General features: G+C 34.6%; 2 long non-coding RNA genes across 49 annotated transcripts; one reads left to right on the top strand and one right to left on the bottom strand.

The window, feature by feature from the left end:
• The first annotated feature begins 2,608 nt into the window (after nt 1-2,608).
• LOC127856603 (uncharacterized) lies at nt 2,609-14,829 on the top strand. Its single transcript, XR_008038139.1, has 6 exons — nt 2,609-2,686; nt 11,276-11,350; nt 12,036-12,222; nt 12,682-12,730; nt 13,763-13,895; nt 14,401-14,829. It is a non-coding gene; the product is annotated as an uncharacterized LOC127856603 (long non-coding RNA).
• A 2,807-nt stretch (nt 14,830-17,636) lies between these two features.
• LOC127855755 (uncharacterized) lies at nt 17,637-24,639 on the bottom strand. Of its 48 annotated transcripts, none has more exons than XR_008037720.1 (7): nt 21,526-23,892; nt 21,284-21,335; nt 20,622-20,685; nt 20,324-20,407; nt 18,397-20,117; nt 18,217-18,276; nt 17,637-18,052 (listed from the first exon to the last, which is right to left on the bottom strand). It is a non-coding gene; the product is annotated as an uncharacterized LOC127855755 (long non-coding RNA). The 48 variants fall into 48 exon arrangements; XR_008037715.1 differs by lacking the exon at nt 20,324-20,407 and having other exon boundaries at nt 18,397-20,261; nt 20,469-20,685; nt 21,526-21,592; nt 21,767-23,892; XR_008037717.1 differs by lacking the exon at nt 20,324-20,407 and having other exon boundaries at nt 18,397-20,261; nt 20,469-21,349; nt 21,526-21,592; nt 21,899-21,954; nt 22,119-23,892.
• Between the last annotated feature and the right edge of the window lie 811 nt (nt 24,640-25,450).

Raw genomic sequence — 25,450 nt, 5'->3', positions numbered from 1 at the left:
AAGCTCATCAGATCATAAATTAATTGAACAGTTGCTGCTTTAAAAGACATCTCAGACTAAGTTTACCGATAATTAGTGTATACTTTTGTTGTAAAAGTAGCAAATGGTTGCAAAGTCAGATTGATTTCAAATGTATACAAACAGAAAGGTTTACTAAAGTATGTGAATTTGTATCAATTTTAAATTCAACCCTTACTGTATTTAGAACTGTTTGCATACCAAGATAACATTTTTATATTGAATAGTAATAATTCAATTTGTTGATTCAAAATTCACCAAAAATTAAAAGTTCATACTACAGGTACTGTGATGTGACTTCAAATTTTGCAACCTAGTATAAGAATGGCGTAAGTTGTCAACACAGTTTTTCACTTGATTATAATGCTTTAAAATTGTGAACAATCATCTTTGAACAAAAACAAGAGGGAAGTTATCACTAAGAAAGTAAGGAATTTAATTCGACTTGATAAAAGTGCAAAGCCATTTTGTTTTACTTTTCTATTGTATAGTCCAATTATTCATAAGCACCACCCAAGGAAAGTATATTTCATTGTATAGTCCAATTATTCATAAGCACCGGATAAGGAAAGTATATTTACAACAACAATTAACACCACTCCCATTGTGTATGCTACATATGTACTAGTCAATTGGCTGGTACAATTAAACTGGGGGAAATAATGCAAAATTATATTTTGCTGCAGCAATACTGTATGGTGTCTAATAACTAATGCTATTTACAAGGAGTATAAAGGGGTATAAAATTCCTATGACCGACTAGTCTGAAACGGGTAATTTACCATTGTACAAGTCACAATTTCCTGTCAGCCCGTCTGCAGACAACTACAATATTGATCTAACAAAACGATCAAAAATGTTTTGATGACATGTTTTAAGTTTTAATTTTATCGCTTGAGAGATGTGAAAGTAGATTACCACAAATCAATCCTGTGCAGAGTGACCGAATCAGGGACTCCAATAAACATCCTTTACATCTTTGCTTTCTGAGGTGTAACTAAACAAGAAACCAATTCTTTTCAAACTAGAGTGTTTCAAATTAAAAGAAAATAAAAAGATGCAAATATGTAAAGTATTGTTAGTTTTATTTTGACTATTTCCTGGCCAAAATATGCAACAACATATTTTGCACTTTCACACCACGCCATAATAAATATGCAAATAAAAATGAAAAATTGTATATTTGTAGCACAGAGAACATTGAAATATATGGTGGCATGTAAGTTACATCTAAAATATATATGTCTTTATGTACACACACGAAGACCTAAACATGAGACCTTACATGCCAACATGTAAAAATTATATATTGGATTTCTCATCAATGCAACAGGAGAGATCTGTACAATTGGTTAACAGATTTGTAGTGCATGTAACAAAAGTTCATCTTGTATGATTCGATATGGATTTTGTTTCTGCATACAATACTAATCAGTTTCTTTATATCTATCTACATGTACATAAACCTTATTTACACCGTTTCTTTATATTTCATTAACAAAATAAACGAAACTCGTTGAATAAATAAGAACTAGGCATTCGGCTTGTGTAGAAAATGGCGGACATGTTAGCAACCGGTGCGCACGATTTAATGATCGCTGATTGGTCGATCGATATTTTGATAAGAATCTGATTGACAGTTGCCGAGATGGCAATTGGTGTCAATGATCGGGAAGTAAGGACCATAAAACAAAACACGGAGGCGCAAGTTGGCAATTATGCAACTCGGCCATTATCACCAAGGTGATCAGGAACTGGCTGGGGCACTCGCTGAGCAACAACCAATTAACGGATAATGTCAGTCTGTCAACGATGTCTGGTATACAGATTAACGTCGAAATATCCGATAAGGAACATAGTGTGCATAATAACAGGGGTAATATCGTTTAATCAAGTATTCGGATCCTCTGTTACAATTCGGATACTTGACCAGTATTCGGATATCCGGATATCCGGATAATCGTTACCATCCCTAATATTAATAAATAAACACGCGAGTGAAAAATCACGCGGTTATGATAATACATGCACAAATATATTAATACCACTTCCACTTTATAATGTGCAATAAGGACAACTAACAGTGTCAATTTTCGTGAAATCTGAAATCTGAAAAACAGAAATTGTGATGAATATGCAAACAATCATTTAGGAGGGTTAATCACAGTTTTTAAAATGGCAAGTTTGATAAAATTTGATATAATTAAAAATCATATATACTTTCACAAAATCACACTCCTGAGTACAAACAAGAACACTAATCGAATCGTTAAAAACACGACAAATCGTTAAATATCATCGGTTACGCTTTTCATAAATATTTTAGAAAATACGTGTATACAAAATGGTTTGATTGCCCTTTAATTTCAAATGCTTAACTGGTGCAGTGGTAACACGTAAGTTGTTGTCCAAAAAGGTCACTGGGTCGCGAACTCGTGTAATACACTGTGTTCAGTGCTTATATTAGTTGCAACTATTTAATGTTTTATGGCAGAAAATGCATTGCATTACATATTGTTAAAGAACGCAAGTCTGTGAACAATTTCCTTTAAAGTCACGTGTTCGTTTCGCTTGCTAATATTAAATTAAAAAAACACGAGCGCAGTAAACCACAACGCGCCAGTCAGTGAGCTAGTAAGTGAGCGACGATACTTGTGTTCAGATTAAGGTAAGATATACCTGTATATACAATATATTGCACTTCAAGTTTCAATTTGATTGTGGAAATATTTATGAAAGCGGGCGATGCGATATTTGAAGTTTCATGTGTTTCAGGGTTTTCAACAATGATATCATTACTGTAACGCCGTTAAATGTCGCATCGCCTTTATATGTCGCAGGCTACGAGATTTTTCGCAACCTTGACGATTAATGTCGCAAGGAACGATAAATGTCGGAAATCCTACTGACGATATATGTCCCAACTTTAACGATAAATGTCGCAAAAATTTCAACTTTCGATACATGTCGCAACATTAACGATAAATGTCGGACACCTTTGTAAGTCATGATAAAATGAAAAGTTGAAGTAAAAATGACTAAAACGTTTAGGTAAAATCTAGATTACCCGAAATGCTTCATCTGAAAAAATCATGTAGACCAGACAGGGGTTTTCATGGAATTAAATAAAAATACTATTCAAGTGCATAGACACAATTATGGTATTGTTCTGGTTTTGTATATGCTTCCGACATCACTTAGTTTTCATTGAACATTTCTCACTATCAATAGACCAGCTGTCTATAATCTTCATTTTAAGAGGAATTCTTACAGTTCTCAAGCAGTGGTTGAAGTGTGCGGTTATGACTTGGTATTACAAACTTCTTTCTGCAGTATACAGAGGGTGAATATTAAATTATTACAATTTTAATGTGACAATAAAAAAATGCAACTTAAGGTTTTTATAGACAGTGTTCGACAATGACTATATCTGAGTAAGATATTCTGATTTTGCAAAACGATGACATTTTTTTATAATTCAAATATGATTTTGAAGGAGTCCGACGAACATCTTTGACACAAAAACAAGGAGTCCGAATCTCATTTCCTGGAGTCTCGGACCACCGGACTCCCGTTAGCGTCGAACACTGAAAATCCGAGTGATACCCCTAGTTTATTCAGGGACCTAAACAAACAAACTTTGTTTTTATAGGTACAGTAGACTCTGCCAATACCGGACTCTCTGAATACCGGAACTCTCCCGATTCCGGACGGTCGGGCCAGTCCCGTATTTTCTCCTTCTATTTCTTTGTTAAAAAATGTTGAATAAACCGAACTCTCTGAAAACCGGAAACCGGACGGGTATCTCCGTAAATTTGGTCATTTTGAACGTAAAATACATTGAGTACACCGGACGGTCTAAATTCTCAAGATGCCCGAAGCGTGAAAATAACAATACCTAGTCAGCACAGCGAGTGCAGTGTCACATATTTTGCTTGCGCAATTATCGATAATCGGATTAAACATACCACAAAGGTGTCAAGTAGTTACCGCGCTATGGGAGTCCGATTAAGTAATGTAAAACAAACTGTGAATGTCTAAAATAGACGTGCGGTAACACCAAAAAGTGATTGACTCGATCGTTTTATTAATTATTTATTATCGCCTATGATAAACAATTTAATAAAAAATTAATGCATGCCGTTGCGACGATCACTTTCTTGTGATGTTCTCGGGTATTTTAAAAGATCTTATAGCCATGTTTTAACGCTGAAATGGTTGTTTGTTTGTTTGTCAGATAAACTGTTAGAAATATGACTGTTAAATATCCATCCATCTGTATGCAAATTCATTCATTGCCGTTTACTAATTTCGAACTCATCTAAAATGTCGCAGCCTCAAGCTAAACGCAGACGCGTATAGCTTACGTTAGAGTATAAGATAAAGCTTATCACGGAATCAACTGCTCAACCAAAACGATCTCAGAGTTATCTTGGACTTTTTCGTGAAATCGTAAACTTCAAGAATTAGAAGGTTTTGAGATTATGAATATCTTAAAAAATAATTATGACGCTGTTTTTTGCTTGTGTGTATGTTTTATGAAATGTGGTACATGTATGTATTGAATAATAAATCGTGTATCTACAACAATCTTATTTGTGTCGTCCCTCGCCTATATGACAAATGCCACGTACGTACATGTATAAAGCACCACGCTCACTTTGGGATTAATCAAAACAAGTCTGTATGGATTTTTTTTTGCTTTTAATCGATTAAAAACACATTTTTTAAGAATGAAATTAACATCTTAAGTACCTGCGTACAGGTATCACATGGTACATGTAAATGTATATGGTTTGTTTTATTATTATGTGATTCTGTACACAATGCATACCATGTATATTTCGGCAATATGAAAACTCTTGGTAAACCGGAACGCTCTGAAAACCGGACGATCAAGCCGGTCCCGAGACCGTCCGGTTTACAGAGAGTCTACTGTACCTTGTTTATTTGAAGCTATAGGTTATTCATGTCGCGTTAACATTAACATTCGGAAGCGAAATTCGGATAACAAATTTAACTCTGATCATAATAAAAAGACGAATGCTTCGGTTATTGTAGGAAATATCTTCTTCACAATCGGCTCGGGGCGCTAATTTGTCTTTGCTGCATTTTATGAAATTCGTCTTCAATGTGTAATTTTTCTTGCCTATTTTGTGTTATTGTAACATATTTTTATCAATATATTACAATTAAACACTCATTCATGGCTTATATCCATTTTCCAATACAACAACGCTCCGCTTTTAGGTGGGGTTAAGTTGGGTAAAAAATTTAATGTAATTGACAGATGATCGTAAATCGGCTCTCAAAATATTCGGCGAATTCGTTATTGCTTTGATCTGAAGAATGACTAGTTGCAATAAATGAAAAAATACAGTAAATTTCAAGCGCACTGCATACTCTGATTTCCTAATTCAAGCGCCCCTGCGAGGGACCGTTAAAGTGCTTGTGGAAAGCATTGATGTAAATAACGTAAATGTATAACAAATAGGCATTCAAGATGTAAACACAGCAGAGCAGTAGTGTTCACGCTTTAATTCTATTATTGATATTCTAGTCTACAGGAGTAAATGCACTGTGAAGTGTTACAAATTTTTTCATTCAATAACCAATGAAGAAATGCTACAAATTATTCCAAAATAGCGCAGCTTGCTGATGAACCCATTTGGAGCATTTTATCGTAAAAATACAGGTTATCAATTTTCATCCCCAGGAGATCGAAATCCGCAGGGTAAATAGGGTGTAGCAGGAATGCTGATTTGATATCTGTTTTGCTAAGAAGTGCTCCTTTACCTAGCCTTACAACCATATCAGCTGCCTGTTAAATATTATAATATGAGACGCTACAATATTTTTTTGTCTTTAAAATCGTCAATTGATTAACCTTCGGGATGAGATAAATTATGAATCATTCTACTTTTTTTCCACCATGCCTATTGGAGAGACTTGTAGGGAAGGGCTGTATGTTGAAATGGCCTACTATTCTTCCACAACCTATCTCCATTATAATCTTTTGCCTCAATTTATCCGAATATTTCTTTGCACTGGTTAGATTGTTTGATCCTCTAGGATGTCTTGGACCTAAATAGATAGGAAACCATTTACCGGACTGTTCCGCAAGAAAACTGCATCTGAATTGTCATAATTGTCTAACGCCTGTAACAATTTTTTAAAATTTCTATTAGGGTTTTCCCTAATTCATAGAGACAAATGGTATTAGCGCTTTTCAAACTTGTAAGTGGGGATGGTTTCCCCCACAGGACTGGCAGACTTGCTAAACCTACAAATAGGTAAAAATCGGCATTTAGCCCCAGAGTTGAAATATTGGCATGATTTTGCATTAATGGGTCTTCCCGACTGCGCCGATTGAGCATGAAGGGTATTGTATTGATTGGGCACGAAAGAACTGGTGCTGCTCACTGAATTTACATAAAGTAGCCAAAATTCTGCAATGATAACCACCCAAGAAAAACGTGGTTTCTTAGCTTTCTGTACACGGAAGTGTTCGTCGTACTTCCACCAGGAGGGGGACCTATTTGCCGCAATTCGATTATCCCTTAAATATTTTAGTAATTATTGGGACCGGGTAGGAATCTTTTCCAAGAGAACCCCCATATAAATCACAAAGGCAGAGGTCCATTTCTCCTTTGAATGTCTTTATTTTTCCTCTTTGTGCTTACTGACACACAGTTTTCCATCTTTAATTGCCGATTCCCCTGTGGGCCCATTTGCAGTAAAAGTTTTAAGTTTTCTAGTTGATTTCAACAGAAGACCCATGTCTATGAATTGCAAATCCCAAATTTTTACCCTTAATTATAATTGAATTGTACTGCCCACTTTGTCATAAACACTAGTCTCGTGGTCTGGGCTCCAAACATAATCCAAAGTTGAAGAGAACAGGGACATTGGGGAAGGAAATTTAAACTGCGGAATCTCATCTTCAACTGCAAAAACTTCATTGTTCTGGAAACTCTCTGTGTTCTCTGTCTCACTGGGCCTCTTTGGTTATTTTCCTCTGGTGCTGGATGGATTTTTTCTCTTTGTTGACTTATTTACCTTTAGATGTTATCTGATTATTGTGTAAGCTTTTTTCAACAACTGATGTGTTCCAAGGCTCAAATAAAATGGAAGTTTTCGATAACAGCTGGCCTATTGCATTCTGGGACTTTGACTCTAAGGGAGACATCCAACTGTATTTCCTTGCAATTACCCAGTTGTGGTTATCTATCTTGGTACCAAGAAACCTTAAATCTAACTTTACTTACTGATTTCTTATCCAAATTGATTTAAATGATTTAAATTGGTTTATAGAATATACAATTCATTTAATCTGTATTATACGAGGAATTGTCAGATTTATTTAAGTTCATGCAAGAAATGGAGAAAAGGCCTTGGATACAACTTTAAACTTCAAGGGTGTGAGACCTATTTAAGACCACAAACTATCAAAATTGTACACTTGTACATGTTTTTGAGATTTGCATACTGGCGGCATGAAAAGGGTTATTTAAAGTAGAATAATTAAAAAACTATTGATACATTAACGATGGTCTGTGAATCCTCGAATTATTCTTTAAGTTGAATCTCATTAATTCCATGTATATAGACACAAACAGTCATAAACAAAAAACTGCGCAAAAATACCTTTTGACTGAGTAGCACATAGTGGACTATTTTAATAATTCATAAACTTACTTTTCCGCGACACGTGTTGTATTTATTTTATTTTTTCTAAATACGATCAGTTCAAAGTTATTCCATTTAACACGATATTCATATAAGGTGTCGATTTGTAAATGATTGTAGTTCAAGAATTGAAACCGCGCCGCAAACTCTTTCTCGGCGCGGATGCGGCAGTTATCAGGTTTTGGGTCTCAAACAAATCTGGCTTGTAAAACGTTCTATTAAGCTTAGTTGTTCACAAGCGAACAACTAAAAACGATCTGACACGAGTTGCCATTCAACACCATATTTTATTAAACTCGTTTAGGAAATTAGTTAGTAAGATCGCCAGACGCTCGCTTACTAACACAATATCTGAGCTCGTTTAATGAAAAATGATATGAAACGACAAATCGTGTCAGATAATATATATATTTGTAATGTAAATGCGGTCATTTTCGTGATTGGTTAGTTTAAAGAGTATGAGTTCAAATTCCAAAAGGGTCGGGAATCTAATAAAACAAAATTAATTTGTACGGAGGATGATCTTTGACACTGTTATTCACCAAAAACTTTTTATATTTACCAAAGTAAAGGACATAACTAACAGAAGGCTAAGTTCACTGATCAACGGTGATGATGTATTTTTCCCTAGATTGATACCCTGCAGCGAGTCAGTGATGCGGGGATATAGAATACCGCTGCCTATATGTTAAGCATTAGTTGAAGGCAACGGCATTGAAAAAATAAAAAGAACATAACAGTCTTCAGTCAGTTCATCTGTATGCCAGAACCTACTACGGCATATGCCGATGCGTCTGCAAAATAGTAATTGGCATCGCACTGAAGTGCGGCGACTAGTATGTAATACGTTTTTTTCGCTTATGGGAGGAGAAGTTATTTTACGGATCAATGTATATATTTTTGTTGTCAGAATATCTTGCATAGTGGTGATTTTTTGTGTTAATCAGTGTAAATAAGTACTGCATTTGTGCCTATTATATTTCTTACAACATTTATTGCCAATAATGCAAAGCTAATTCTTTTAATTAATAAATGATCACAGGGACTGGGCAATAATAAAAGATCACAGGGACTCGGCAAATACGCGAATTTCTGGTTTTGTATAAAAACTAAACTTCTTTGTACCACCTAGTTACTAATAAAGGCGCTATAGAGCGCGAAGCGCGACACGTATTATTAATTGTAATAATGAGTCTTGATAAAGGAAGCAGCCGCGTATCAATGAGAAGCACCATCACAGCACCCCATTCTCATTACTATCAAGTCCTCCTACAGGTTTTTTTTAAGAACCACATATAGAAGGCCGCAAGCCTGACCCGTATCTTGCCAGTGGTATGGACCCTTTGGTATGGACCTTTAACCCCGCTCACTATCCAGCGTTTAAACTTCCGGGTTTACATTTAAACCGACTATTAATAGCTTATTAATATCTTAGAAGGTGATTTTTCAAGCGGTTCCGTAGTGTAGTGGTTACACGCTCGCTTCACATGTGAGAGGCCCAAGGTTCGAGCCCCAGTAGAATCAAATTATTGTATTTGTGTTCTATGTTAACTTTTTGTTTTGATGTAAACATTTCAGTTTAAATAAATATGCTGTTTTATTGTAACCATTTTTTGTTTTATTATGCCCATGAAATATATGTGTGAGAGGGTGGGGGGGGGGGGGGGTTCGTAAACACATTACAACTTTTTACAGTGTTTTCATATCAATGAGTACTCAACCCCTATCGTAAATGAGCAACGTAAGAATAAGTTCAGAATCATCTCCCCTTGAAGTTGAGAAAATTACGCTTACAAGATGAAGCAGATTTTTTAAAGCCTACACAATTCTGTTCCATTAATGAAAACTGCACACGGATGCCAGTAAAAAAGGAAACCAATGTAAATAAAATGAACTATGAAATATTTGGGGGTTACAACACAAAATGATAGATAATGGTTATTTGGGGGTTATAACACAACATCATAGGTAATGGTTATTTGGGGGTTATAACACAAAATCACAGATAATGGTTATACCAGTATCTTTTTCTATTTTGTTTTAAATAATCGGCCAATATATTAATATTTACAGTAGAAAAAAATCATTCCATGTAACTTCATTGAGTGCCCTTTACACTGAAATTCCCGACGTAATGGTCGGTTAATGCTAAAGGGCCCATACCACCTGGATAGAAATACGTGTCGCGCTTCGCGCTCTATATGTGGTTCTTAAAAAAAACTCCGAGGACTGCTTGACTCTAGGGAAACGGGTTGCTGGGACACAGCCCCTCCTTGATAAGCGGCTGCTTTCTTTATCGCAACTCATTGTTACAATCAAAAATACGTGTCGCGCTTCGCGCTCTATATGTGGTAGGGATAGTACTTAGGGCCTATGATAGACAACCATAAAAATACATGGATAATAGATGTGTTGTTTGCATTTATTTGTTAATATAAAAACACGTGTATTTTTTATCAGATATTTAAGTGATGTAAGAAATTTTAATTAACGTTGTCACCACGCGGCATCCATTAATTAAAAAAAAAACATTCCAATTGTAGTAAAATGGATTTTAAAATGTCTTCATAAAATAAAGCTTTATTATATTTATAAACCTGACTTTAAAAAAAATTGTCAGCCGCCAAACTGTTCCGTTCGTGCCGGAACCCGGGATTAAACCGGGGGCCTTTAGATGATTGTTGCGTAAACAATTTCAGTCTAACGCTCTCCCAACTGAGCTATTCCGGCTGACATCAGTTATGTACTGCTATTTGGTGAAGTTGTGTATAGTGATCTTTATTATATGTCTATTAATAAACTAATACATTGCACGTTTTCGTACCACTACGCCTTCCAATAAACTTGCTTGCGCGATAGGTCGTCAAATATCGTATTACATTGATTCTCCACTAAATAAGAAAATTAGAAAAACACAAAATAAATATATTTTGATTATGTTTTGTTTTTATACAAAACCAGAAAGTTTCACGTATTTGCCCAGTCCCTGTGATCTTTCCCCTGTGATCAGTTGTGGATCAGTTATTAATTAAAACAATTAGCTTTGCATAATTTGCAATAAATGTTGTAATAAATGTAATAGGCACAAATGCAGTACTTATTTACACTAATTTACACAAAAAATCACCACTATGCAAGATATTCTTAAAACAAAAATATATACATTGATCCGTAAAATAACTTCTCCTCCCATAAGCGAAAAAAAATGCATTACATACTAGTCGCCGCTCTCCAGAGCGACGCCAATAATTATGTTCTGCGGGGGTAAAACTTCGTTGTTTAAACGTGTTCGATGAGAATATTTATTCATCGTATTATGGCATTTCCAAAGGGGATTGACATATGCCACAATATTTAACACATCCTCATTCCTTAGTTTATAGCAGTTATGACCTTTTAGTTTATTTTATTTCAGAAACAATCATATTATATACAAAGTATGCATGCAAAGTTACAACTGATTGAAAATTTAACTGATGTTTGAATGGGAAACACTGACTTATTTGTTTACTTACCTTTAGGAAATGTACGTATATCAAGTGCGAAATTAGGTCCTTCATACTTTTAGTTAAAGACAAGGGGATCATGGACGAAATAAAAGATCAACCAAGCTTCAATTTCGAGGAGAAGAAGGAAAATATAGGTATAATTTTGTTAATTATATATTTAAATTACAGTATATATGATAAAGGTAATGCTTTGTTTAGTGTGTGTAATTTTCACTAATTCAAGTCTAAATGTTTAACTAATAGACGATTTCACAAATGTCAATTAAATTTATAGCCTTACACAATTTGTCGCAAAGAGAACACAAACACTATTTTCATCAATATTAAATAGTCATAAAATTAGACAGTGTGTCAAATTTCAATTATTCATATTGCTAAAAACAAATACAATTGAACGAGATTTTATACACGCTAATTTTTTTAGTTTTTCCTTAGTTTTCCAGAAGGAATAGTGTAACGATACAGGAAAAAATATTTAATTAAAATAAAAAATAAAAAATAAGCACCACACTTTTATTATCAGTATGTGCAACTCTGGAAAATCACCAAACTAGCAAACCCAGTTTGTACAGAATTTATATTTTAAATAGTGTTTACTTTCTGTTTGCATAGGATAAATGGATCTCCAAACTCATTATTAGATTTTAGAAGACATTTCGATAAAGGTTTTACTTGTTTTAAATTTTAGACTGTATTGTAGCCTTACATTAATATTCAACACCATTATCGCACTGGGACATCACTATACATACAGACAAAGCGCACTTTCATTTTGTCTGCGATTTTCCAAATAATATATATTAATGTTTGCGATTTTAGATAACGAAAACTTATTGTCGTACAAAAATGACGGAGTAGTGTAAATCCCTGATCTGCCTATCGGATATGATAATGCCTTCATTGATCAACATAAAGACGACTTTTCCGGTGAAGATCACCGAAATGGAAACCTGGAACCCTTTATTTGAAAATATTCGAAATATTGTCAGTTTGAAGAAGGGCAAAGGTAAAAGCCATTCATATACAAAATCTTAAATAGGGATTTTTTATTACTATGTACATTACATTTCTACTACACAATAAGCGACCTGAATAGCCCGTTTTGGGTGTTCGTGGTTGATTTAATGGGTCGATATATATAAAACCACTTCTATTTGAAATTAACTTTTGAATTTTTTAAATATTTAAAATGTATTTCTACTAAAACAACCAACCATCCATTTTGGTGCCGACCCTAAACTTTTCCTATTTGGTGTTTCAGGTTGATGTGTTGTCAATGTTTTACTTACGTAAAATATAATCACAAAAATAATTTTTAAAGCAAAATAATTAGTGAATAGTAAAAAAAGTTGTTCCGACCTATTAACATTTTTGAAACAACTAATTTTGGGGGCGTAATAGTAAACGTACTGATGTGTAGGTACATTGTAGGGTTGTTTTTAATGTTTATATGGAACATTTTCAGCAATACTGGAAGTAAAAGATGGTGAACGGAAATTACAATATATATTAAGGTATGTTTATCAAATTGCATTTTAAATAACATATCCGTTCAAAAAAGTATTAAATGATAGTAACCTGTTTCAGATACTAAACATAGAATAACAAGGCATGTATCTTAGCAATTAAACAAAGTGTTTCGTTATTCTTTTGCAATCTTTACATACACATTAATAAACATGTTTTGTTCCAATATATAAGCTTTAAAAAGAAACTTTTGAAAAGAAAACTGCAATATTATAATGAAATTCATTGATATATACCATACGTCATAGCAACATGTGTAAATTTCAAACATACTCTGTAACAGGTGTATTTAAACTGGATAATAAGTAGCGTATATCAATTACCTTTAATAATAGACTTCCGGGTATCATTTAGAATCTCTCTCATTATGATTTTTCTGGAGTTACAGTATTCCTTTATAATTAATTTCAATAGAACATGAAAAAATAGGTTGAGGTTATGTAAACTTATTGCAAAAAATGATTTGCAGACATTTGCAAAGCAATTAAGATACATGTGTTTTTGTGAAACTTACACTCACGCACGCTTACACTGTAAATCCACAAATTGTTTACACTTGAACGTTAAACTACGTAATTAGAATTTTGATTTTGCATGAAATATTCAAAACAAGTAATTGGAAAACTGATATTTATATATAGTATATAAGATATGAGATATTTAAATGCTTTCTTTGTGCTTTGGATAAAAATGAAGTTTTTTAATCGACTGTCCTATACAAATTTTTATTGTAGTAAATAATGCCAGCAGCTCTGATATGAATGGAGCGTAGATCCAAAGACAGCTTTTTCGTATTACAATAGCTCATTAAGATTTTTTTGAATGCAGTATTTGTTCGTTAGTTAAGACAACTCTTATAAGAACGTTTAACATTTGTATTTCGGATTGGTATGATGATATTAATGAGACAAGTTGAGAATCATGATGAAAATTTATTATTAATGAAACAATTCCTACTGATCATCTAAAAGCATATAATACTTTCTGCTAATCGTGAGCTTCATTATTTCGGTAAATAGTAACGCGCTTGGCGTGGACTCATCTCAAACTAACACGATTGGTAGCCCAGAACGCGTGGAAGGCTGTTTGGAATTGCTCCACTTTCTCGCCTCGCAAAAGCCTGCTAATTGTATAGATTACGACCGAGATGAGGTACCTTTTATTTTAGCTGAACTAGTAGCTTGAATAATTAATGGTAACTGAACGAATCATCTATGTGGACCATTCGATTTGTGCATTGAATTGTAATTCTGATAATTTTTAAAAGTACTTTCTACTTGCTGTGAGACTTAAATGTTATAGTGGTTTTTGAGTACATATACAGCGGACATTTTAGACAATGTCAAGAAATGTGGACATTGTCGTTAAAGTGCGTTTTAGATTCGATTTAAAAATGATAGCAATCCAAACTTTTGTGAAAATGATTAAATTTAAACCTATCCACTTTACCTTGATTGCATCAAAAGCCTAGAGCTTTTTGCGGAACTCCTGTGTAGAACCAATACTTGGTGTTTTAAAAGAAGATATTGAAAAAAATCCGCAAGGGGGATAAAGCCAAAAAATCTCCTTCTCGATAGGCGGATACAACGTGTTTAAATGTTTTGTAGCTCATATAAAAAACGTCATTAAGAACATAATCTGAAAAAAGGCATTTCAGATATCAGTGTCGTACGATAAACTATATCGGAATGGAAAGGAGTTTAAAGGCATGAACAAACTACTTGGAACAGGAATCTCTGGTGGCGTAGTGGTTGTTAAAGACAAGACAACTGGCACAGAACATGGTCTTAAAACCGGTAGTATATTACGTTTGATTTCATATTTCTTAAATACATACCTTATTGCTTGGTTTAACTTTTTTTGATTTGTTGAAAGCTTCGAGAACAATGATTTTCTGGTTGTATAATTTACACTGCAGCTTTCATGTGTTTTAAACTGTACGTGTGACTTTGATACTGTAATGTATATTTCATGTATAACATGTAAATATCATCCGAATTCATTCCTCATCCGAATATCGGTGCACATTATTTTTGTTGTTCACATATTGTCTATGCAGTGCACTGCATTTAGCAAGATAATGTTCTCCAAGATTTAATATATTTATATATTTGTATTTACATTGTGTTTAGTCCATTATATGTTGTTTGTTGTGAGAATAATCCAACATGTTCGAAATTCCTGCACTGTCAAAATCGTTGCAGCAATGTATATTGATGACGTCATACGTAGGAATATGGTGGAGTGTTATTGCATGCATTTGACTTTAAAATAGGCTGTACAATTATAATATTCACTCCTCTATTTGTATAAAAAGATGATATTTATTATAACTTGCAAACTCTTCATTTTAGCAACTCAAAATCGAACCTAGTGGCATTTGGTCCCGCGATAAAATTGCCTGTGTAGGTGTGTGAATCATTTCAGAATCATTTCAGAATTTAATAGCTATTGCGTGCCTTTTATCAGCGAATAATTGCTGGTACATTTCAATCATGTACTCGATGACAATTTGTTGGTTCATTTTAATTGTGAGTGCAGCAACTCGAAATCGAGCCTATGGGTATTTGGTCCCGCGATAAAATTAATTGCGTAGGAGTGTGAGTCATTTCAGCGTTGGATTGCTATTGCATGCCTATTATCAGCGAATGCTTAAACGTTAAATTTTAACTGTGCTAGTTATAACGTAGATTTGTCAAATAGTTTTACTACATACCGATTAGCGAAAAATTGCTGGTACATTTTAATCACGTACTCAATGTCAATGTGTTGGTTCATTTTTATCATGAGTGTAGCAACTCAAAATCGAGCCTAGTGGCATTTGGTCCCGAGATTATATTGACTGTGTAAGAGTATGAATATTGCTATTGAGCAGCGAGTAGTATTCGTGTTATAACCAAAGCCGGGACTTGCACCCAGATTTCTTCTCCCTCGAAGAAGGAAAAGCGTTCTGCTTTGAACTACTGTGGTTGTATAAACACGTTTCATACAAGCTACATGATCAAGAGGTGTCACTCAGCGTTTGTACGGGCTTGTGACCGTTCTTTTCACAGCGAAATGAAAAGAGCCGCTTTACCACCTTGCGATATGCAATACGGACTAGCATACTAGCAAACAATATAGCCTTTACTTTTGCCATGCATTAACGAAGAAACATTGGCCTTTCGGCGATGGCTAAACCTCAGAAATCCCATTTAAATAAATATTTTTTTCACATCTTGCAGAAATGTTCTGTTGCATAATTTCTCAAAATATCCTAAATCAGATAATATACAATAACATGTGGACATCTGTTCCAGTATCTTGCAAGACGAATAACTATTTGTGGAGCTGTAACATAGCACAACCTTAGATATGTTACTGCCTTTCAACTGTGTTATTTTATCAAATATATTTCATTGATCAGACACGACAGATTTTCATTTCAACTTCACGTGAACAAAACACGTTCGTATCAAACTGCAAAATCGCATTGTAGTGTTTGCAGACCAGCTGCTGCTGAGAATTTTCTTCTACTATACGAATGTGCCTACATATCTGTTACATCAATGCATCATATACTAGTATTTTATCTTACAACCAAACCATAGCATTGAAGTAATACTGCTTTTCAAACAGCGCTTGTTAATATCAACCTAGGTAGCAAACTATGCGATCGAGTGTAGATTTGGCCAAGAGGCAAAAGTAGTTAATATCGCAAACTGTTATGTATATAGATTTTTTTCATCCATATTTTGTATTATGTGTGAAACAAAACTGCAAACTACTGTGTACACTCGAAAGCTTACCAACAAGATGATTGACCAGCGCTTGTCAATATCAACTCAAGTAGCTAACTATGCGATCGATTGTAGATTATATAGTGTGTTTTGTTCGTATATTCTACAAGCGCAATATAAAGCCTAAATACTGTTGAACGTTTGTGTTAATGTGTCTCATTGAAAGACAAGTCATACCAATAACGAGCCGTTGTACAAAATGTGTATGCAGTCAAAAGCGAGTAACTGCTTTAAGTTTACGAGTCACTCAATGTTAGTTTCAACACGAGTAGTTCGTAAGGCGCAATTAATGTTCAACGCAACATTGAGTAGCATAGTTTGTGTCCATATGGCAAATATCTTATAACGGTTAGTTGTTTATATAGTTTTTTTATCATTTCACCTCAAACTAAAGTTTGAAAGTTTTTTGCTTTGTACGATTGAAAGCTAGTGGTGTCACTCGGCGTTTTCACGGACTTGTGACCGTTCCTCTTGTCTGAGTACAAGAGAAGTCGCCTTCCCACCCCAGCCCTAGCAGACTTTGTGCATTGAAGCACTTAATAGAAATGTTATTGCTCGGTCATCGGTCAGGTTCGGTCAACGCGTGCCTGCGTTTCTGAGAGAGCCAGATTAAGATATTTCGTGTCACCGTACGAAAATACCATGGTGTCGCATAGCAAAGCACAGGCATGTCACCATGCGTGCCTACCACCCTTCCAACAGCGCAACAATGTGGTGTTGAAAGGATTCCCAGATAGTGTCGAAAGTATTGACGGTCATAACGGGGACGAGTTGCTTTATAGCGCCTCATTTCGTATTGACTTGCAACCCCGCCCTAGACCGCTACACAGCTAACTGGGCAGGACTCCATCTGACTATCAATCTCAGCGATCATAGTTTTGAAAAACGTCTGCTTTTTAATTGTTGGTATTTGGTACTTGGAGTCTCTTGTGCCAAAGTAGAGACTTACTTTTTGTTTAAAGATGAAGCAATCATTAACTGGTTGGTAGTCTTAACAGTGCGTCAAGATAAGCACCGTGAAAACATTTTAGCACCGAAATACCGAGGTGTTCACCCCCAAGTGCTTTCAGTGCGCTTCACACTTGTGGAGTCTTAAACCCCTCGGCCGCCCAAACACAGTTAATGACTGTTAATGTTTATTTTTGTTTGATTTTGGTATTGCATAGTTTAAACACAAACACATACATCAATATTGCTGGCCAGCGCAATAAAACAAGGAAAAAAAAGGTAGGAGAACAATCTCCTTTAGTTTTCATGTAAAAACATAAACATAAACATACACACTGTCAACACTTGCCACTTGCAACACCGAGTTCGTTTCAGTGCAGAATGTACACATTTTTCGATCGACACATATTCGCAATGTTACATGGATTCACAAAGTTACATGGATTCACAAAGTTGCACTGATGTCCATACGCGGTCCAATGTTCGAGTTATCGGTGCGATGGACCCACGGTTTTGTCGCAGCTGTACGCCACACGTATGCATTGACTACTCGGTGTTCACATCAAGGTTTGTATATTGGCACTGAAAATAGAAAAGCAAATTGTGTTAAACAGTAAACGATGAAAGTAAACAGCCTGAAATGATAAAAACATGCATGTGTAATATACCATGTATCAAATAAAATAGTAAACACAAACTGCTAAAGAAAAACACACAACTCTACCAACTGTTTAACTGATACTTACTTTTTTGTTTTGTGTTGCATGTTCAGGCGCCTTTCTGTCACTGCTCGTCTAGCAGTACAGCTGAAATGAAATAGAAAGCATGATCAGAAACTTTCATTGTAATTGTACAACTTACAATTTATGTGCACAATTTTGCATTTAAGTATAACATACAGTAAAACAATTTCAACTAATACTCACTTTTTTGTTGTGTTGTTTCCACAAAGGCGCCTTGTTGTCACTGCTCGCCTGGTAGTAAAGCTGACTCGTCAAGTAGTAGAGAACACTCGTCTAGCAGTAAAGCTGAAATGAAATCGAAAGCATGATTAGAAACTTTTGAATGTGTTTGTACAACTTACAATTTATAAACACAATATTGAACTGTAACAGTAAACATGAAACAGATAACAATTTTACTTACCTATGTTGTCTTCGCTGAAATACAAAAGTCATGTTCATAGCAATCATAGCATATTAACATACAATGAATACAACTCAAAACTTTTAGTAAGAAACTCAGTACTTACTTTGTATTTTGTATCCAATCCCTCTGCGGGCAATCTTCTTCAGTCCACAATCGAGCTGAAATCAAGACTCAATGCATACATGTAAATTTTGCCAAATAACAAACAGAACTGTGAACCAAAACTTTAACTAAACAAAACTAACTTTTCAACTGTAATGGTACTCACCTCTGGCAACTGAAATCATACAGACATTTTGCATAGCACAATACATTTTTAGTTTGAAGATAAGAATGATTTATGAACATTTTACTTACACAAAGCATAAATATAAAATACATGCTATGATGAAAAAAAACAATATGTATACAAAATTATACATAAAAAAACACACTATACTTACCATTGCTGACCTGAAATTGAAAAAAGCACATTTTGTATAGCAGAATACAAGTCATCAAAACAGTTCAATATGAAAATTAAAGAAAGTTTGTGTACTTACCACAGCCATACTGAAATGAAAAAGAAACACATTTTACAATGCAAAATACAGGTCATCAAAACAGTTCAATATGAAAGGCAATTGTACTTACCACAGCCACACTGAAATGTAAAAAACAATAAGCATTGCATAGCAGTATACAAATCATCAAAACAGTTCAATATGAAAATTAAAGAAGGCAATTGTACTTACCACAGCCACACTGAAATGAAAAATATATTAAGCATTGCATAGCAGGATACAAGTCATCAAAACATTTCAATATGAAATTATACAAAGTTAGTGTACTTACCACAGGATACTGAAATGAAAAACAGACATTTTACAATGCAGAATACAGGTCATAAAAACAGTTCAATATTAAATTATAGAAAGTTTGTGTACTTACCACAGCCATACTGGAATGAAAAAAACATTTAGCAATGCATAATAATCAAGACTTACCTAGCTGATCTTGAATCATTCTCTGTTTCTCAACTTCTCAGTAGTCCAAAAGTCTGCTCTGTAACGACCCACCATTCCAATCTGAAAAATAGTTAAGCATAACAAAGCACAAAACAAACCAAAAGAGTAGTTTACTTACCTCATATTTTGTGCAGGTTTTTAACAGCCAATTTTCTTCTTGAAACCTGTATTCGTCTCTTTTTTGACCCACTGTGGAACAGTCACAGCAATGTAAGTCTGAAACATAGAAGGGCATAACAACATTACATACAAACCAGTATATTTGTTTTGACTTACCTCGTGGCTAGAGTCGAGAAACAGATGCTGAATTTCTTTTCTGCCACAAGCTGTCAAATCATCTCTGCAACATCTCTGCAATTGAAACCTGAAACAGAGTAAAACAGAAAAACATTTTGTATACAATATAGTAAACGCTTACCTTGTTATCGGCCTGAGTTGCAGCAGTGATTTTTTCTTGAAATCTTCTTCTTTTCCCTCACTGCATGAGAGACCTGAAAAATAGCATGCAGTGCAAAACACATGAGTTAAATTAAACCAAAATTTTGTTTCTACTTACCTTGCTTCTGTAGAGTTGAATCACAGTAGTAGAATTCCTTCTTCAAACACATTTCTCTGTCTACACCAGGGACTTGAATCTGAAACAGAGAAAAGCATCACATCAAATTGTACAGCTCAAGTGCATTCATTCAATGCTTACCTACTTTCTGTTGAGTTGTTTCACAGCAGATGAAATCCTTATTCACTGTTGGCACTGCTATGAGACCATTTCTGCATGTGAAATCTGAAACAGAGTAAAGCAAAGTATGCATGGTAAAAATCAAACCAACAATTGTAACACTTACCCTGTTTGCATGTCCCATTCACTTTCTCAGCAATGTTCCTCTTCTTGAATCGTCTTCGTCGCTGACTACAAGTACACCTGAAACATAGCATGCACAAAACATACCATATAAAAACAAAATACAAGTGTTCATACTAAAATGAAACACACTTACCTTTCTGCGTTGCTCAGCTCTGTTCGACTGTCAACTCTTCATGTCATGTCATACCTGAAACGAACTAAATCAAAACATGCATAGCACACTATCATTGATGAATCATTGATAAAATATTGAAACAAGTGTATGCTTCATAGCTCTGTGTATTTTTCACTTTAAATCACAGACAACTGGCGATCACAAAAGTAAAGACATTTTTGTACTACTCAAACATTAAGCTCACATTCACGAACACCAACCGACAGAGTTGTTATAGAGTGATAATCCCTAAAACTGTAAAAAAGAATCGAAATCAGTTTTCATTAATCATGGTTTATTGAAACAAATGTATACTACAATACTCACCACAGCTCCCTGAAATGAAATAGAAATGTTAACAGCATGCAAACAAATGTTAACCAATATCAAATCATCTATAGTAAATATCAACAAAAGCATTTTGATACACATAGTAAGTGTTCACCATCATAGTACATCATCAGTTAGTTCGACATCCCACGGTTGCTCAAGTGTAAGTACTGGCTAGCATTTACCCTTTTCAGTAAACCGTCACACATCAGCATTTTTAGACACAAGTGCTGATAGATTCAACCCTTGTTATCATCTTTCACAGACTTCTATGAGTAAACAACTGAAAAATATAAAACGTTTGTACTCACTGTTTGGCAGCTCCAAGAAACACGTCTGTACTGCTTGCCATCTGGACATCAACTGAAACAAAACATCTGAAAACACACATACATTTTAAACGTTTTTGAACAAAAATCAACACAGAGCAGAGCTAATCTGCAGCAGTTAATCTTTCTTAAAATTGAATTCTCCATCTCTGCATAGCACACATAAAAAATAGCATAACATCACATTACAGCAGTCAATGAAAACAAAAATTTGATCGACTTACCTTGCTTCTGTAGAGTTGAGTAACAGACGTGGAAATCTTCTTCCATGTGTAAACCAGTGACTCGAATCTGAAATAAAGTAAAGAACACATTGTACAACTCAAATCAATGAATTAAAACTTACCTTACTTTTGATGAATTGTGTCTCAGCAGTTGAAATCCTGTTTAATTTCTGCATGTGAAATCTGAAACAGAGCAAAGCACGCATGTTACAAATTAAACAAACACAAGTGTTACACTTACCCTGTTTGCAAGTCCCAATCACTTTCTCAACAATGTTCCTCTTCTTGATTCGTCTTCGTCGCTGTCAGCAAGTACACCTGAAACATAAAAGCATGCACAAAACATCCCATATAACAACTATTTTGTACTTACCATATGAGTGCTTTTCTGTTCAGGTCAGCTTGAAAACCCATCACTGCCATCAGCATCTGAAAAATAGTACATCACAAACAAACAAACAAACATAACATATCATAAAAACAGTTTAACACAACAGATATGAGAGCTCTCGCAACCACGTCTGTTCTGTTCGACTGTCCAAAAGCAAGTGACAGTACTTCAATTCACTAACATTGAGAAATTCTAAACTTACCTTCAAGGCTTGTTGAGTAGCTCTAAAAACAAGACTGCTTGGCTCCACTGTTCACTCCAACTGTCATATCATCACTGGATAAGCACTCCTGAAATGTATTAAAACAAAACATGCATAGAACAAACATTCAGTCAAAAGTACTTACCTTTCACTTTGTCACTGCCCTGTGCTCAACTCCAGTCAGCATGACATCTCTGCTTGAAAGTCTGAAACATATAAAAACATGCAATGCAAAACAAACATAGTTACTTACCTTCTAGCATATTGTTGGAGCTCCAGAAAACACGACTGTTCACTTCAGCTGCCAGACTTGAACTGCCAGCACACATCTGAAAATCTGAACAAAGCATTCATGTTCCATACTGTACTAGCCGTATGATTTTGAGTTACTGACATACTTATCATCCAAAAAAAGAGTACATGAAAATCTAGCAAAAAATAGGTTTTCATCTGTTCACGAGTTATACTCTGAAAGAAACCATGATGATGACAAAACTCACTTTATCTCTTCTTTTGTCAAAACACAAGTGTTCATTGTGAAATTTAACAAACTTACCTTTTCGTTTCCCAGCTCTGTTCAAATGTCAGGTCTACATTTCATGTCAAATCTGAAAAAGATCTACATCGAAAAATGCATAGCACACAATCTGTGTTAAAACAGTAACTGTTTGTTGTATTCAAAGCTCCGTGTATTTTTCACTTTACACATCACAGACAACTGGCGACCACAAACGTAGAAACATTTCTGTACTACTCAAAACATTGCTGTATGAACGCCAACCGACATATTTTTGTTATAGACTTATAGTCCCTAAAACTGTTCAAAAAGAATCAAAAGCAGTTTTCAGTCATAATCTTTTATTGAATTCTATACATAGGCAATACAATCTACAGTACTCACCACAGCCCACTGAAATTAAACATCATGAAATATACATGTAAAGCAATACATTTATCATATTATAGTGCATATCAACAAATGCAATTCAATAAATTTTATGCATTCAGTAAGTGTTCACCATCATGTTACATCATCAGTTCGATTAGCATCACCACAATACATCAACTCATAATACTGGTTAGCATTGAGCTCATGCTATAGCTATCATACATCAGCATTCATAGACACTAAAAATCAAGTAATATCTACAGTACTCACCACAGCACACTGGAACAAAATAGAAATGTTAACAGCATGCAAATACAAGTAAAGCAATATCATATTTAGTACATATAAGAAAAGTATGTCAATACACCATCATATTACACCATCAGTTCGTTTCACATTCCCACGGTAGCTCAACTCTTAGTACTGGCTAGCATTTAGCCTTTTCAATAAACATTCAGCATTTCTAGACACAAGCACTGATTAATTCTACCCATCATATCATCATTCACATCATTCCATACTAAGTGTACAATAACAGTTTTCATTAAGCATCGTTAACTAAAAACCACACATACAAGTTAAATCTGCAATACTCACCACAGCCCACTGGAATAAAATAGAAATGTTAACAGCATGCAAATACAAGTAAAGCAATATCATATTTAGTACATATAAGCACATGCATTTAATATTTTTGCAACATTTTTCCATCATATGTTCGCTTCCTCAAAATAGCTCAATGAATATTCTGTTCCACCATCATCCACTATTATCGCTCATCACAACATATCGACACTGTATCAGCACTGAGTAATTTCTACCCAACACATTACAACCATCATACATCATCACGCAACTTGTAAACAGTAAAACGAAAAAAATTTGTACTCACGTTTTTTGTAGACAGCAGCTCGATGAACACGTCCGCACAGCTCGACATCTGAACCTCAACTGACAGTCAATCGCTTGACACCACAACATAAATTTAATTATTCACAACAGTCAGAGCTTAAAAAAACACGTCCGATCAGTCCGATGTCAAAACTTAAAGTGAAGTCAAGTCGTTCAAAAAAATTAATGTAAGTCAAACATTTCATATATAACGCTCACAAAATTTCGTTGTCAGTCAATACTAAACGTTCAAAAGTTAACATCGCATAAGAGTATGATTTCATTTCACAACTCAAGTCAAAGTCAAGTTGTTATCTCATAACAATAACCTAACACTTCAGTCATCCAGTCATTCAACAACCTGAGTACCAAGTCGCTATTCTATAACGCGAAAACTTTTCATCAATAGTCAGAGCTCACGAAAGTACGTCCGTCTTCGTCAACGTTCAAAAGTCAACTGAAACTTTTTAATCGTAAAAATATTTCAAAGTCAAATTTTGTTCAGAGCTCACAAAAACAAGTCTGTCTTTGTCAAAGACCATCAGTCAACTAAGATTCTGTCGTAGTAAAAAAAATTTAAAAGTCAAAACTTTTTTCAGAGCGCTTTAAAAACACGTCCGTATTGGTCAATGTCCAAGCCGCAAATGAGCGTTCTTTACCCGCGCAGTTCAAATTATAATTAGGTCACGACGTCGAGAGCTTCGAAAAACACGTCCGAACCCTTCAACGACCAAACGAAGAATGACAGAAAAGCACATGGAAAATGTTTATTCTTCATGATTTGAGTTACGATCGAATGTGTATTTGATGACAAATCTAAAAATCATACTTACCATGCAAAAATCCTACAAATATTGACTTTGTGATGATATTTTTTCATGACCATACAAGCCGAAATATTCACACTCACAGCTTGAATGGGCATACAAATTGATAAGCATGAGTCCGTACAATCCATCCAGTATTTCCTTCGAGTTAAAGCAAATCCATGGTCTTTAGGTCTCAAATTTTGTTATGAGGCGTACTCAACGCAGATTTTTAGAGTCAATGTTAAAACGACAAAAGGCGAGTATATAAAAAAATCTAGTCAAACATAGATTTACTAACCTATCATTCTGAAATAATCCTAGATCATATCAAATATGTGAGTAATCCATCAAAATATTTATTACTGAACATTTAACATCAGCACAAAATATTCCCGTATACCCATTTAGTTTTCTACATAGCCTGAACAATTCAATATTTATTTTCAATTCCGAGAACTCAAATGTTTTCATGACGTTCGACTGACGAAAGCAGCTCGATATGATTTCGCACTAACTTTATTAAAGAGCAACTATCGCGCTGTGATTTTTTCAACTGTGTTTTGTGATTTGTACTAGTACAACGAAGATATAGAAAATAAATATCAAACCACATATATCAAAATGTTCAGCACACTGGCGCCTACACAATGATATACAAATAGTATGGTTATGTGTACAATTGTTCTTGAAAATTTGAAATATCGAGAAAATTTGCGTTAAAATCAAAATTTCATAACTCGCGC

The sequence above is a fragment of the Dreissena polymorpha genome, chromosome 13, assembly GCF_020536995.1.
Source record: "Dreissena polymorpha isolate Duluth1 chromosome 13, UMN_Dpol_1.0, whole genome shotgun sequence".
In the NCBI taxonomy this organism is placed as follows: domain Eukaryota; kingdom Metazoa; phylum Mollusca; class Bivalvia; order Myida; family Dreissenidae; genus Dreissena; species Dreissena polymorpha.
Note: the sequence above shows the minus strand (reverse complement) of the source record. Positions and strands in the feature narration are given on the sequence as shown.